Source organism: Myotis davidii, unplaced genomic scaffold (assembly GCF_000327345.1).
Source record: "Myotis davidii unplaced genomic scaffold, ASM32734v1 scaffold1316, whole genome shotgun sequence".
Taxonomy (NCBI): domain Eukaryota; kingdom Metazoa; phylum Chordata; class Mammalia; order Chiroptera; family Vespertilionidae; genus Myotis; species Myotis davidii.
The window spans coordinates 328,243-337,970 of NW_006287901.1; positions in this window are offsets into that span (position 1 = coordinate 328,243).

Below are 9,728 nucleotides of genomic sequence, written 5' to 3' on the forward strand. Positions count from 1 at the left end.
ACCAATTTTCCTAGTAATTATGCCTTCTAATAGTATATAAGTTCTACATCTTTCCAAGGGTTTGTATTTTTAAGAATTAATATTAAAAAATTAAAATTCTATTTTTTTGCCAGTCTGATTAGACTGGAATTTGATCCTTTCATTTTTTTCTTTTTCTATTTAGGTTTTCCCCTTCTGTAAAGTACCTGTTCAAATCTTTGTTCATTGTTTTTTTGGAAGGGAAGGTGTTGTTTTCCTTTTGTTATTGATTTCTACTAATTATATATATTAATTGTATATGTTAATTATATATATTATATTAAGATTTGTGGAAAATGCCTCTTATTTTTTAGCTCCCCTTTCACAGTATTTCTGATAAGCAGAATTACTTCATTTAATTGACTTTATAAATTCTAATAGGATATTTGCATTTTTTAGTGTTTATTAAAACTTTATAAAAAAGATATTTTTCTATATGTCTTTTAAATGTTAAATACTTTAGTATTTCACATTTCCATCTTTAATCTAGCCAGGATCAATATTTATGTATTTTTTGAGATAGAGTTCAATGTCACCTTTTTTTCTGTAAGGATAATCGATTTTTCTGGGTCTGTTTAATGAAAAATGTGTCATTCCTCACTATTCTACAATGCCAGTTCTGTGATCAATGATGTTTTCATATGTTTTTTGGTCTGTTACTGAGTCCCTTTTTTTTGTTTCATTAGTCAATGTGTCTGTTCCTGTCTCAATATCACACTGTATTATTCCTGGTTAGTGCTTTATAACAAGTCCTGACATCTGTTCATGCTAGTCCTGCTCCCAACCTTCTTCAGGAGATCCTGGTTACTCTTGTTCTTTGCTTTTCTACACACATTTTAGAATTAGCCCAGCAGGTTCACTTAAAAGCCAATGGGAATTTTGATTGGAATTTTATGAATCCATAGATCATTCAGGCGGAGCTGACATCTTTAAAATATTGAATTTCCCATCACACAAACACAAGTCTCCTTTTATTTGGGTGATTTTAATAGTTTTCTAATATGCCTTTAAATATTGTCTCTGCCCAATTCTCTTTTTAAACTCTAACAGACATATGTTCAACTTACTTTCTTACTGCTTTCTGTGATTCTTCACTTTCATTTCCTTTCATATTTTCTATTTCTTTTATGCATTCTGGATAATTTATTTAGATATGCATTGTAGGTTAATAATATTTCTTTTCCGTTACTTTTATATACTATGTACACATATATTATTTATTTTTAATTCTAGTTTTTCTTATATAGAAGTTATTTTTATTCTTTTAAAACTATAGTTATTTATTTATAGTCTCTTGTTCTTTAATATAATTTAACCCCATCTTTTATTTCTTTAAAAGCACTAAACATAATTATTTTATATTATTTAAACATAACTTGAGTATTCTAGAGTCTGTTGTTTTTGCCGACTTATACTCATTAACTCCCTTTTATTTTCCTGTGCTTGTGATTTTTTTGATGGAGATTTCATGTGTCTTAGTACTTTATTTAAAAAAATTCGTTGAGAACTGGTTTGAAAATTGGTTTCTCTAGGACGAATCTGTATTTAATCCTAAGGTACTCAAGGAAATTTATTAACCGATAACACTGTATGTTAAACCTTTGGATCGGCATCTTTAGGAGAATCCAGGGAACAAACCCATTTGAAGGCTACCTGCAGTCAAATATCCAGGAAAGCTTTTTTTTCCCTTCTATCTCTTGCCATTTTCAAGACCAACATTTTTCTTATAGACCCATGATGGAGTCTTTGAGACTTGGACCCCCTTTTTTCTGAGATCTCTTTAGACAATAAACCTGAAATATTGTCATAAACACTTTCTAATTGCATCTTCTCTCCCCCTCCCATATGCAAATTCAGTGACTTCCAGTACTCACAGTGGCCCATGAAAGTCAGGACCGGTTTACGTTTTATTATTTTATCACATCAAGTACACTAGAGCTTTACAAATAAATACTTTTACTTTGTAAGGTAGTTAATAGTCTCATTTTCTGTAAGATATTGTCGTCTCTCTTTTACAGCTGAGGAAGAGAGAGCTGAGCTTGGTTATGTTCCTTGCCCAGGGTTATAAAGATATTAAGTGTTGAATCTGTTTATTTTTATTTTTTTATCCTGTTTGCCTTCCACTTTACAATGCTAATCTTCTCCTTAATGATAATAATGCCTTTTACAAAACCTTTATTGTGTTCTAGGAAAGTAATAGGAAGCAGGCACCTTTATTATTCTTGCCTAATTGAATCTTAATAACAACCCCAGGTGGCATACATTTTTCTTCCTGTTTACAGCTGAAGAGATGAGTCTAAGAGACATTAAGTAATAGGCAGAGCATATACTTATCAAGTGAGAGAGCTAGGCTTCCAGTCCAGGCTACTTTAAATTTGATTCTTGTCACCTCCGTATAGTAGCCTGCCCTGATCATTGTTAACTCCCATCCTCTACCACTTTTTCCTATTGTTTCCTTCATAGCAGTTACCTCCATTTAGCAATAATTCATGTATTTCTGTCTTTCTTTTTTTACTAGGATCATAAACTCAACAAGAAAAGGGGCCGTGAGTGTTTTGTTTACTCTGTACACCAAGCAATTCCTGGTACTACTATGTAGTTCATAGCCGGCACTGCATAAAGATACTGAATGCTTAAAAGTCTGAATCTGAAACTCATTTTATTTTTCCTAAATATACTGCCTCCTTTCTTCTTTTTCAATTTAATTTATTGGGGTGACATTGGTTAATAAAATTATACAGGTTTTAGGTATACAATTCTACAATACATCATCTGTATATTGTATTGTGTGTTTACCACTTCAAGTCAAGCTTCTGTCCATCATGGTTTACCCCACTTCACCTTCTTCTATCTTCCCCCATCCCCCCTCCCCTCTGCCAATCACCATACTGTTGTCTGTGTCTGTGTCTTTCCTTTTTTTCTTTGCTTAATCCCTTCACCCTTCTCACCCAGCCCCCCTTCCCCTATGACAGCTGTCAGTCTGTTCTCTGTATCTGTGAGTCTGTTTCCTTTTTGTTCGTTTATTTTCTTTATTAGATTCCACACGTAAGTGAAATCATATGGTACGTGTCTTTCTTTGACTGGCTTATTTCTTAAAATCCCATAATGGACAGAGTTCCTGTTATCTTGGAATCATAGCCAAACCCAAAGCTGAAGACCATAAACACACTTAAGTACTATTCTAAGTTTAGAGGGCTGCCAGTGATGAAGGCCAGGCCCCCAATGGGAGGGCTGAGTCCAGACAATTATTTCACCAAAGCTGTTACCTTCTCTCTTGTAAGTCGATATAAGAGAGGACAGAAGAGAAGATGATGCTCTATTTGGAGTAGGATGTTCGTAAAGAAAGTTTATTTGCCTCCCTCTCTCTGTAGCTGCCAATAGCGTTAAAGGGAGAAGGCCGAAAGAGGACAGTCACACAAGTTATGGTTGTCTGCAGGAAGGCATTAGAATAACCCCCAGCAGGGCATATGCTTAACCAGCGGGTTGGCCACCTGGCCAGCCAGTAGAAGAAACAAAATTGTGACGAGACATGTTGGCGGGGGACTGCCAGGCAGAAAAGGGGCAGAAGTTGGGGTTCCCTCAATTTTTTGGTTTCCTAAAATTTTTGAAGATTGATCCCATCCAGGCTCTCAGGCCCAGATAGTTGAATTTTTATTTTATTTTTATGTTTTTGGAGGGGGAAGTCCAGTCTTGTTAGTATCATCACCATTTTGAGTGAGTTAGAGGCAAACAAACAAAATCCTTAAAAAATACTCTATGTAGAAGACTGCAGCATGACGCTATTCCCATCTGCTACCAACTGGAAGATAAGACAAGGCCTTGGTCTGCCCAGCCAATGCTGAGGGAGCTGTGTGGGATAAGCCCCTGGTCAGTGGAATGCATCGAAGCTACCACCAGCCCCAGACAATGAGCTCAGCCTGCCCTGTGACTAGCCAAGGCCAGCGCTGCTGCCAACCTCACCCAAACAATTGGTAATTTCCAGAGTTCTGAAATATATGACTTCGATCATTTTTGCCAGAATTCTCATTGCTTTTATGAAGAAGCAGGCTTTTAGAGGTTCTGACTCTGCTGTTTTCAATGCTGGCACAGGAATGGAAATGGCAGAGTGAGTAGAAGTATTTTTTGATATTTATTTTGATACAAAGAAGTTTTTAGTTTTGATGAAGTCCAGTTTCTCAATATTTTATTTTATGGTTAGAACTTCGTGAATTTTATCTAAAAAAAAAAATCATTGCTTGCTCCAAGGTCATGAAGATATTTATTTATTTTTAATGCCAATTCTTTTTTAAAAAATATGTTTTTATTGATTTCAGAGAGGAAAGGAGAGGGAGAGAGAGATAGAAACATCAATGATGAGAGGGAATCATTGATTGGCTGCCTCCTGCATGCTTCACACTGTGGATTGAACCCACAACCTGGGTATGTGACCTGATCAGGAATCGAACCATGACCTCCTGGTTCATAGGTCGACACTCAATTCCTGAGCCACACCGGCTGGGCATGAAGGTATATTTTAAATGTTTTCTTCTAGAAGCTTTATAGTTTTAACTTTTAGGTTTTTATCTGTGATCCCTCTTGAAGCATTACTTTTATACAGTGTGTGATAGGGGTCAAGATTAATTTTTTTCCAATAGAAATAACCAGTTTTTCTAGCATCATTTCTTAAAAGGATATTCTTTACTCCATTTATTTGTTTGCATGCCTGTTTTGAAACCATACATGTGTGGGTTTATTTCTGGACTCTGTTCCTTTTCATTGGTCTAATTATCAGTTCTTTGGTACTACAATCTCTTGATTTATTTATCTTTATAGTAAGTCTTAAAATTGGGTAGTGAAAGTTCTCCAAATCTGTCAAGATTGCTTGACTATTTTACCTCTTTTTTCTATATACACTTTAAAATCAAATGGGTTTTGGTAGGAATTGTGTTGAATCTATGTATTACGTTGGGAAGACTTGACAACTTAACAGTATTTTGTCTTTCAGTACATAAATATGATATCTTGATTTATTTACAAACTCTTTAATTTCAGTAATGTTTTGTGGGTTTTAGGGTAAGGCCTTATTCATATTTTAGTAGATTTATCATTTAATAGTTCATGTTTTGAATGCCAGTGTTAGTCAGTACTTAACTTTTATTTTTCATTTTGTAGTTGTTTATATATGGAAATACAGCTGACTTTTATATATGGCTCTGTGCTCTATGACTAGAACTCATATGTCATTTCTGATGGATTTTTTGCAGGATTACTTGGCATTTTACACAATCATGCCATCTTCAAATAAAAACTTTTACTTTTTCCTTTCCAATCTATATGCTGTTTCCTTTGCTTGGCTTCCCCCCACTCACCTCATACTGCACAGGTTAGGACTTCCAGAACAATGTCGAATAGAAGTGGTGAGAGCAGCCACTTAACATTGTTTCAGTCATAGGGAGAAGGTGTTCAGTCTTTCACCATTATTTATGATGTTACTTGTAGACTTTTCATACATACTCTTTATCAGGTGGAGCATGTTTTTTCTCTTCCTGGCTTGCTGAAAGTTTTATCATTATTTCTGTTTTTGCAAGTAGGCCTGCAGGACACACATGAAGTATGAGGATGTATATAGTGATGAATTAGTTGCTAGGGAGGCAAGGAGTATAAAAAGAACATGCATATGTACAGGCCAAACCACATGGGATGGACAAAGGCCATTCAGTGGTAATGTAGACAGACTGGGTTGAGCAGGAAGAGACCTGATTTCTATTCCTGGCTCTGCCACCAACTAGCCACTTAAATAAGATGCTTTGCTTTCTACTTAGCACTCAAGAGATCCAGTTCAAAATCTGGACATCTCATTTCTTCAACACCATATGCTCTTGGTTTCCTTAGCTTTATTCTAAGTCTTGAGATTGAATAGTGCTTTGTTCCTTGACCCTACTTTTAAGTAGTTCCTTTACTAAAGTCTCGTCACCTGAACTTTTTGGGGTGAATTCTTTTATTTATTTTAATTTTGCCAGGACTGTACCCTTATTGATACATGTTGGCAATGTCTTCTCAACACACAGGCATGTTCTTGAGTCATTATGTCTAGGGCTGACCTCCAGGTAGGTAGGTCTCTGGCTCTAACGCCAACCTCCCAACACTTATCTATATTTCCAATACTGTGGGTTTTAGTATAGGAAAATGATTTTAACTACTTTGAATATAGTAGTTTGACTCCATTCCTTTGGGTCATAAAGGTTTTTGCATTTTGAGTACCTTTTGAAAATACTCATATGAGGGTCATATCATACATTGTTTTGAATTGACCAACTTGTGTCAGGTTATCTATTTAGCGACACCATCAGTTGAGCAAGATTGTGGTTGAGACAGCATAGGTTCCAGGGTGATGGGAAATTGAAGGGGGGTAGGAATAATGCTTTAGCATGGAAAGATAAACTTTTGTTGTTCATAATTTTACTGGGAAAAACCCTATGGAAATCTAAATCCTTTCCCCTAAAATTTCTGTGAATTTCCAGAGGGCTTATGTTCTTAAGGTTATTTCTGTTCCCAGGCTCATGCTTTTTTCTAAATTTGTTCAATTTCGGATTATCTCTCTATCCCAGTAGGCAAAGTCTATTCTGTGTTCATTGACCTAATTGTAAAATGTAGCCCCTTTTTCAATTTCCACATTCATAAACCCCCTGCCTTTAAGGCAAGGACTAGACTTCCCTGTGGATTTAAGTGCAGAGGGCAAATACGGAGGAGGAGACAAAGGAGGCATTTCCATGGCAGCAGCACACCACCTGCAAGTTGAATGTCAGACTGTTCTTACAATGTCCTCAGCCTCCCCTTCCCTGGGACGTTTCATGTCACTTCTATGTATTGCATGCCCACTCTGTGTATCATCTTTGCATCCTTCTGTCCCCCTCCCTTCTATGCCTTGCCTCCTCTCCTCTCTTCTCCCTCTCACTCTCCCTCTACTATCTTCTACCCTGCTCTCTCTCTCTCTCTCTCTCTCTCTCTCTCTCTCTCTCTCCCCTCCCCCACTCCCCTGAGGGAATGCCAAGTGATGGAGCCTTTGGAGCGAGACCTCTGGGCTCCCATCTTGGCTTCGTGAGTGCTGAATTAGCTGTATACTTCTATAACTTACTTAAACTTTCCAATGTCAGTTGTTCCATAAGTAAAATGTCAATAAAATTATCCATTTCACAAGTGTCCTGTGTATAGCGGTCCAGATGCTGGCATTTGCTGCCTTCTCAGGACCATGGTGCTCATCTTTCCTGCTTCCAGGAGTGTTGTCTGCTCACGGTCTACAGCTGAGGCCAATCCTAGCATAAGAGAACCCCTTGTCTGGGGTTAGACTCTGCCAAGGGGCTGCCCACAGGCTGGTTGATGTGGAGGTTCAAAGTCTTGTCTTTGCTTGAAAATGGGACAAGTCTCAAGGGTCATTTCTGCTCCAGAGCTTCATGTGAGACCAACCGAGGCTTCTGTTGCAACTGCTTCACAGTTCAGCTTCTCGCTTTGCCAACCCTGCTTCCCTCACTCCCTGCAGACTCTCTAGTAAACATGAAAATTCCTGTCCCCGAGCTTGTTTTCAACTAAAGAAAATGGTTAAAAGACTATTCAGGGCATGCTAGATGCCCAGGAAATTATTGTTTAGAGAGTAACTTGAGAGAATTTATTTTACGAGATTTTCCAGAATATTCCAGACCTATATAAAACTACACAAAGTGTCTTAATTTGGAACTATGAATAGTGAGAATAAAGTTATCTCAAGTTTTGACAATAGAAAAATGGTTATTGTTTGATTTTTTAAAGAAATTTATTTTACTAGAGCATGTTCTAATGGGCCTGCTCCAATGGAAAGAGAATCTTGTTATCTAGTAATGGATTTTACCTGATACTCCTGAGTACTGTAATTTAGTTGTCTCTGTATATTTGGTTAATAACCCAACACTAATAGAGGCGCTGACAGTTTATGTCCCATAAGGTTAGAGGCTAACCTGTGAAAAGCTGATGTGCTATGATTTTATAGGCAAAAAGAAAAGTCAGTGCCACAGGGATTAAGGTCTTACATCTTATTTAGCAGGCTTTGGGGCATTTTTTTCCTGACTGCCTATTTTAAATATCAATTCCTTTCTTTTTTTAAAATCTATTTTTATTGATTTCAGAGAGGAAGGTAGAAGGAGAGAGAGATAGAAACATCAACGATGAGAGAATCATTGATTGGCTGCATCCTGCAAGCCCCCTACTGGGGATTGAGCCCACAACCCGGGCATGTGATCTGACCAGGTTCATAGTTCGACACTCAACCACTGAGCCACACTGGTCAGGCTAAATCTCAATTTCTTATACACGTTTTGATTTTGTGTTTGTCTTCTATGCTAGTTACCTCATTAATGAGTTAAATAAAACCTTGTCAGGTGCTTATTATCTGTTTGTATGCGAGTGTTGTTTTTAACAGTGGATTTCCATAGGAATGTGTTTCTGTGTTAGTATTATTAGTTTCTGGAGGGGAGCAATATGATTGGAAGGTACCCAAAGTTCACAGGAGCAACTGTTAAAAGAGAAGTCAGCATTTTGAAGTTAGCCAACCCCTGTTACACTGAATTCAGAGTTTGGGTCTACTTTTGAAGTGTGTGCATTTCCTAGGGCTTCTGTAACAAAGCACCACACACTGGATGGCTTACACAACAGACATGTGTGGTCTCACCGTTCTGGAGGCTAGGAGTTGGAGAGCAAGTGCTTGCAGATGGGTTCCTCCCGAGGGCTGTGAGGAGAGACTGCTCCGTGCTTCTCCCCGAGCTGAGCTGCTGGTGGTTTGGGGGCCGTCTCTGCTGTTCCTTGGCTAGTAGATACATCACTGCATCTCCGCCTTCATGTACACACTGTGTTTTCTCTGTGTGTACCTTGTTGTGTCTGTGTTCGAATCTCTCCTTTTTATAAGGACGCCGGTCATATGGGATTAGGGGCCTCACCCTAATGACTTCATTTTAACTTGACGTCCTCTGTAAAGACCTCATCTGGGTTTCAGGCTTTCACATATGAATTTTGGTGGTGGTGATGGGACACACAGGTCAGCCCATAACAGTATGATTACTTTTTCTCCATTCCCCAGGATATCGATGGATATCTTAAGGAGGAGAATACCATTAGCTCCTGAGAGAACCTCAATTAAGAAATCTCACATTGTTTTTTTTAAAGACATTTTTGTCTTATATTTTTGAATATATATATTTTATTTCAGAGAGGAAGGGAGAGGGAGAGATAGAAACATCAATGACGAGAGAAAATCATTGATCGGCTGCTTCCTGCATGCCCTCTACTGGGGATTGAGCCCACAACTGGGTATGTGCCCTGAAGGGGAATCCAACTGTGACCTCTGGTTCATAGGTCAGCACTCAGCCACTGAGCCACACCTGCTGGGCACTGAGCCCAAGCTTTAATAATGTAGTTACGAAGGATTAGGTTTGGGAAATAAATCCCGTCTAATAGATGAGGTTACAAGTTCTCAGGGGCATTTACCAGCCAGTCTGCTTTACAGATTAAACCAACAAACCCCAAAATGCTTTTTTGGTGTTGCATTCATTTACATGAATATAATCAAATAATAATTTCGTTGGCATTGGATTGCGTTTTTTAAATATGTTGGTAAGTTTGTCTGAGGGGAGAATGTGGTGCTTTTTTATTTTGCATTAGGCAGGCAGGCAAGTCGGGGGGAAAGAACGACTCCTTTGCAACCCTGG